We start from the raw sequence: 7,178 nt of genomic DNA, 5'->3' as shown, positions 1-7,178 counted from the left end.
CCTGGTTTGGATCTTTTGCACAGCTCTTGGGTTCACCTTAATAGGTTTAATTCACGTATAAAAATAACAGGTATGATTGGTAAGGGGTTGAATATATCGTTTGGACTAGTGTTGCAGAACCTAAGATTCTAAGACTCTTTTGTGTTAGACATTTGCACAATATGTGTTCTGAGGTTTCTTCCTGACTACCACAAAATATGGCGTTTCCTAGAATAAATTGATATCTGAGATCACAATATCCCGTTAGTATTCTAAGAACACTTTTATTAAGCGATAACAAACTATTGTAATTTTTCCCTTGATAGCGTGATTAAGCGCTTTGTCCGTCTAAGTCCTGTTTTGCTTCTCAGTGGCGAGCAAATTCTGTTTCGTCCCACGATACGCATCTTTGTCTGATGTAACCATGTGGAATGGTTCAGAGCCGAGAATGATCCAGAGTGGACGATGAGCCCCTCTATTTGATAAGCAATCTTTCCGTTTGTTGCCAAAATGTTCTTTATGGCGGGGTATCCAAAATATTGTTAATTTGTTGCGTTTACAAAGCGTTAAATGACACGAAGTCCATCACAACCCCCGACCGACCTAACTTCGTAAAAATGTAAGGCCTTGAATGCTGCTTGCCTGTCTGACATTATATAAGAACCCCAATTGCAAGCTTCAGTATCACAATCTGTGTTTTTGGACCATAATTGTTGAGTTGATAACCACGAACAACAATCGTGGACGCGGATATATGGGTCGTTGATGAATGATGAAAATATATGCCCTTCCAGGTCACCTGGACTTGGAACTAGCTCATCTTTTACATACTTGTCCCCCTCTGGAAACTAAATTTATAATTCTAAACTACCTGGTCTATGTAATACTCGAAGACAAGTTCATATATGTAAGGTCCACCAAATTATATTGTTAATCTCACCAGCTAAGAATGTCTGTTTTTATAATTCCAATATTTGTCTATGTTTTAGTTTAGTTACTAACTTTTCCCCTTTTCACAATATTATCTTGCAATGCAATGGGTTTTGGCTCATATATACATTTTATTTTAAATTTCCTATAGTAATCATTACATTAGACACACACCTTTTTACCCCAGAGATTTAAATAACTCTAATACTAATTTATTAGTAAATTAGCTTTTTGCTCCAGGACTACAATTTAAAGTCAATCAAAGTAACATAATTTATTTGTTTTTGATTAAAATATATATTTTTTGCAATAAAAAAAAATTAACGTAATTTCCCATTTTGAAAATTAGCAAAAATTTCAAAACATGAACTCGTAACTATTTTTGTACTAAACACAATAATTTCAAATGAAATTTCTCTTTTAATTTCATTGCAAAAAAAAAACAATATTTAAACGATCAATAAAATTGGTAATTTAATACAAATCTTTAGGAAAATAGTGTTTATATAGAGATCAGGGGATGAAACACAAAAAGTAATCTAAATTAATAAATAAACAAACAAGAAAAACAATTACAAAAAAATCAGAAACATACAAGTAAGTCTTGCAAACTAAATGTTTAAATAGTAGTTGTAGTAGTATGTATGAGTAGTAAATATTTTGCAACAGGTTTGTTATTTGTTTGTTGATTTCATTGCCTCAGGTTGCAAGTTGCAACATGTGTAGGCATGTGCAAATAAATGTAATTTCAATCTAACAAATGTGTAACAAAAAATATATATGTATATCTATATACAATATACATCTAGAAAAATTTATATCTCTATTCGTATTTATTTCAAAATCATATATAGACTTTGAATCGGATCTTTTGTTTGCTCCTCTTGATGGATAATGTTTAGTGGTAAAAACAAATCCTTATCAAGTCTTTACAGAATGTAATATCGTCCGATGTTAAGAAACTCAGTATACTAGACGTAAGTTATACGAATTTCCAATAAACTCCCAAGATATTTATATCTAACTTGCACTAATACCTGATAGTGACGACGAAAATGCTCCAGAGTTTCACTTCCTTCTCCACATGCTCTATATTCGTCTGAATCCGTTGCTTTTTTTTGAGGAGCATTATTCCAAGAGGCCTTATGGGTTTCTCCCATCCATATTTTTATACCCTACACCACTTTAGTGGTAAAGGTATATTGGGTTTGTGCTGATGTTTGTAACATACAAACATATTCGTCCTATACCCTTAACGTATACCAATCGGCTTAGAATCTTTTTCCGAGTCGATTAAACTATGTCCGTCCGTCTGGCTGGCTGTCCATGTAAACCTTGTGCGCAAGGTACAGGTCGCAATTTTCAAGATAACTGGCACACACGCTTCTTTTGGCCGAAGACGAAGCCTATTGAAAATGGTTAAAATCGGTACATTATTTCGACTAGCCCCCATACAACCGTACACCCCCCCCCCCCAAATAGGGCCTTTGGGCTTATAATTAATTTAAATGATGTATTATCTCAACAAAAGTCGAAAAACTTATAGAACTTTTAATAACTCTACCGATTTTTGTAATGATCGAGTTTCATTTGACCCTAGCCCCCATACACACTCCCCTTCAGAAAATGACTTAAAGGTCAAAATTCACTTACAAATACTAATAACACTTTTAATAATCCCCATTTTTAACTTACATACTTACATAGTCGGTCGGCTACGCCCGACTATACATATACTTGTTAATTATGTCATCGTTGCGTCAAATAGTTTTGCATTTGTCAGGTTAACTACCTCGCTCTTTCGTAAAATCCAATACAATACGCTGTTACATTTAACTTTACCATATGATGTCGTCCTAATTATGCCCTGTGGGCAACATATTTTTTCTAATTCAATTTACAAATTCCTTTATTAAACGGACTTCTTTCTGCCTGGAGGATCGTATTGTGATAGCTAGTCCCCTGTTTCTGGGTCTTCAATATAGAAAACTTTTTATTGCAATTTCTTGTACTAACGGATTTCTTTAGGTATTTGATCTAATATTCTGCTTGACCAAGATTTTCTATTTGGATTCAATGTTTCCAATTGTCATGTATGCTAGCGGACACGTCCCATTATTGTGTAAAGCATTCAAATGTGTCAAGTATGCATTAATAACGGTTAGGTTGTAAGTGCTGCCTCACATTTTAAATATGTTTTAATGGGTGTAACATCTAGCAACGTTTCTAGAGCCTTTGACGTAGTACTCATGGCACCACTTATCCATCTTAATTACCGGTCAAAGCTATTAACTCTTTAAGTTTTGTATGAAATTCAATTAAAAGACGAGAATGTGGAAAGTATCTTCTTCCTCCCCTTTGAAGCTTCCTTTGGTGTGAATTTCTTAGGAATAACATACATCCAGAAAACTTAGTTTCAAAAAAACATTCAAAGATGATCATTACATAAGATTAACCCACAAATATTTTCTCATTAAAGGAGTTCACAAAATCGCCCAATAGCGACCTAGATGTATTTCTTCGGATTTAATATAGTAAACATTCATCTAATCATGTCCAGTAATTAAACCTATTTCGTATTTTTATACCATACACCACTTAAGTGGGGAGGGTATATTGGATTTGTGCTTATGTTTGTAACGCACAATATTATTGGTCCTATACCCATCTTAAAGTATACCAATCGGTTCAGAATCATTTTCTGAATCCATTTAGCTATGTCCGTCTGTCCGTTCATATAATCAAATTGTAATCAAACTATCCATCACCTAGCCCCCATACAACTGAACTCCCGAATTGGGCTTGTAAACCTGTAATTAAACTAAAGGCCGCAATTTTTGAGCTATTTCAATGAAATTTAGCATGTGATCTTCTTTGGTACCGTAGACGAAGCATATTGGTTAACATCGGTCCATTATTTCACCTAGCCCCCATACAACTGGACCCGCCGAATAGGGCTTTTATGTTCATAATTATGTTTAATATACTCGTATGTCGACAAAGAGCTGCAAAACCAAGTTCTATACTTGCCTTGATGACCCTAGCCCCTATAAAAAGCTCCCTTAAAAATTTGACTTAAATGTCCACACTCGAGCCATTTCATAAGAAGCATGCTAATGTGTATTCTCTTATGGATGAATGTTTCTACGGATTTATCTTTGTAATAGTCATGTTGATCTGTGGAAACACCATATTTATCGTAATAGATCTTGTGTGATCGTCGAATATCCTCCCTTAACTCTTGAGCAGGAATGGTGATAGATTGATTGGTACCTACACTGAAGAAGAAAATTAAACTTTTACGTTACGCTGTTTACGTTAATGCAATGAAAACTATTGTTAATAATACGAAGTTACGAAAATTTACTGTTAGCCTCATTAAACTTAATTATGTCTACGATAAATTGATCATATTATGATTGCTGGAAGCATATATAATTAAAATTTTTTCTCTGCGTGTATATTATGGTGTTGTAGTTTAAATTGCTCTTCTATACTATGTATGGCTCACTCTTCAATGTTTTCTTTTATCACTTTGTGAAAATTTTCATTTTCATTTGTGAAAAAAAACGTTTTTTGCAAGTATGTTTTTGTAGTCGTTGTTGTTTTGTTTTTGTTTGTCACTTGACATTTTTATGCGTTTTTTAAATCAATGCAGTTAATTATTTGATTTAGTAATGATTTAACAAGTTATAACGATAAATGCTTTTGGATACATGGACGAATAGATGGCTGGATAGATGAATACACGGTTGGAGTAAATGTTGTTTCCATGTTGGTGTTTTCTTTTTATTTTATCTCTCCTTTTTTATTTTGTTAGCTTTTTTGACAGATTAATAGTTATATTGGCCGTACACCGTATATGGTTTTCTTTAAAGTGATAGTTTGTTTTGATGAAATAAAATTAAATGATTGATATTTGTTTTATTTTAAGAAAGGCAATTTAAACGTTTTTTTATTTTCGCTGTTCATTCATTTTAAATGCATTTCAATGGAAATAACAATTAGTTTGGTTTTTGCTTCTTAGTAACATTTTGAAGCGTTGAAGTGAAATGTAATTGAATATTAATTTTTTTATTAACAATTGTCATGGTTTTTATGAGGAGTGAAAAAGCAAATGTTTTAGATTAGTAGTATAAATTATTGTAAAGTTTCTCTTGAGCGATAAGGAAAAGTTGAGTTGAAAAATGGGTCATCAGCTTTTTTTTACTACTCCTATAATTTTTCTTTTTTTAATTTTTCTTTATAAACTGTTAAAAAAAATAAGGATATATGTAAAATGTTTATTAAATAAATGAAATACATATGTTAAAATACTCCTTCTTAGCTCGGAATAAGTTACAATTTCTAAAATTAAAGAGCAATTTGGATAGTTTGATATCTACTATGCTACTTATGAACTTTTGCCCATTAGCAGAAACTCACATAAAATATAGACTTTTTTGGATACATCATATCAAAAATTTAAAATTTTTCCATTTTTGAGGTCGGAACACAAGCTAAGAAATAAAATCGTTTAAATGATTTGATGACCGAGTTACCCTACTAATGCGGACTGCACCATGAAGTCAAAATTCCAAATAAAAAACTCGAAAAAACGGACATTTAACAAAGTTCTCTTGTAAAATATTAAGAGTGTAACAATTGATTCGACTTTAACGCCAGCAAGACCAGTTCTTGTATCCAACATCGTTACAATTTCGGGGATATTTCTATTTTCAAAATTATTCAACTAATTCTCGATACTTATAGCTCTTTATGCAATTCTCAACAACACATCCATTCGATCTTTCTCCAACTTTATTTCTCATATTTTTAAGACATTAACCTTACTTTTTTAGAAGACAACTACTTTTGACATTCATATTCATTGAATTATTGGTCCAGCTTTTTTGAGACTGGGGCAATTAGGTAACACATCACTGCCCCAGATCTACTAATAATCTTTAAATGGAACGTATGAATTGTATCGACGCCCGCAAGATCCTATGTGGTGGAGTTTCACTATTCTCGAAATTGGGCAACTAGTTTCCTATACTTGTGGCTTTTCAACAACACCCCCATTGGCCAGCAGAAATAACTCAGTCTTTAGCCTCACTTTCCGGTAGTGGAAACAAATTTATATAGACATAATTCGTATCAATTACAATGCAATGCAATGAAGTTAGATCTAAATCGGGGGCATTCTACCTTTGTGAAATGTCCGCCTTGGTGTTATTGCAATCCCAGGATAAAGAGGTGCTACCAATATCTATAGTCTGCCGGGACTATAAACTGGTGATGTCAAATGTATCCGGTTTCGCTTTGCTGGATTCCTGAACCCGATCTGTATTGGGTTCAGGGGAATTGTCAGGTTAGTATTCAGTGATTGCCTGTCATTCCGTACATTGATCTTTATGATCATGGGAATGGAACTGATGCGAAAATTGATGAAATGTCGGGAAAGTCTCCATATATTAGAGTACTGATTTAGTATGCCTTTTTACACTTCGGGAATGTTCTTCGGAGCTTTTTCCATCTCAACAGTATATATTGATCCATGCTACGCGACTAATTGTCGGGGCAATTACTGGAAACAATTGATTTTGTTACATAGATCAGTTCATAAAAGAGGGATCCTAATCCATTTTGTTGTGTATTTCGGACTACCAAATATGTGTCTAGGTGCTGTTGCCGAAACAACAGGGCCATCTCAGTAGTGTTATTGCGCGGGTGGGTCATTAGATGATGAGTATTTTAAATAATGCTTTCTTTCATCATAAGCGTGGTCATTTTCCGGTTTATCTGGAAGCTTGATTCACCTGATATTGGGGTTTTCCCCCTGACTAGGATTGCTTTTTCCTTGTCAGGGTATGCATTTCACATGAGCCTATGCTGCCTGGCATTCCACAACGGGGCTACTATGGCAGGAGAATAGATAGCTCGAGTACTTCAGCAAAGTGCTTGTGCATTGGCCGGCACATCCTTGTACAAAAATTGCCAGTAGAGTTCTTCATTGAAGTATTTGGGGGCGCGTGGTAAACCGTTCTCAAGTCTACCCAGTGTATACTGCCGTGAAATGAGGTCATCAAGGCAGGTGTTTATGTAAAGCACTGACAATTCCTTCACAATCACTATTTTCTCCATATCCTTCCTCATATAAACTATTTTCTAGTTCTAACACTACACACAGAAAACAGATCGTTTGAAAATCGATTATCATTATAAATATTTAGTTAAATTAATTACAATTGTATCCCTGTTATAGAAAAACTGTATAATAAACTGAT

This window comes from Lucilia cuprina, chromosome 4 (genome assembly GCF_022045245.1).
Source record: "Lucilia cuprina isolate Lc7/37 chromosome 4, ASM2204524v1, whole genome shotgun sequence".
Lineage (NCBI taxonomy): Eukaryota > Metazoa > Arthropoda > Insecta > Diptera > Calliphoridae > Lucilia > Lucilia cuprina.
The sequence above is the reverse complement of the archived record's forward strand: the minus strand, read 5'-3'. Positions refer to the sequence as shown.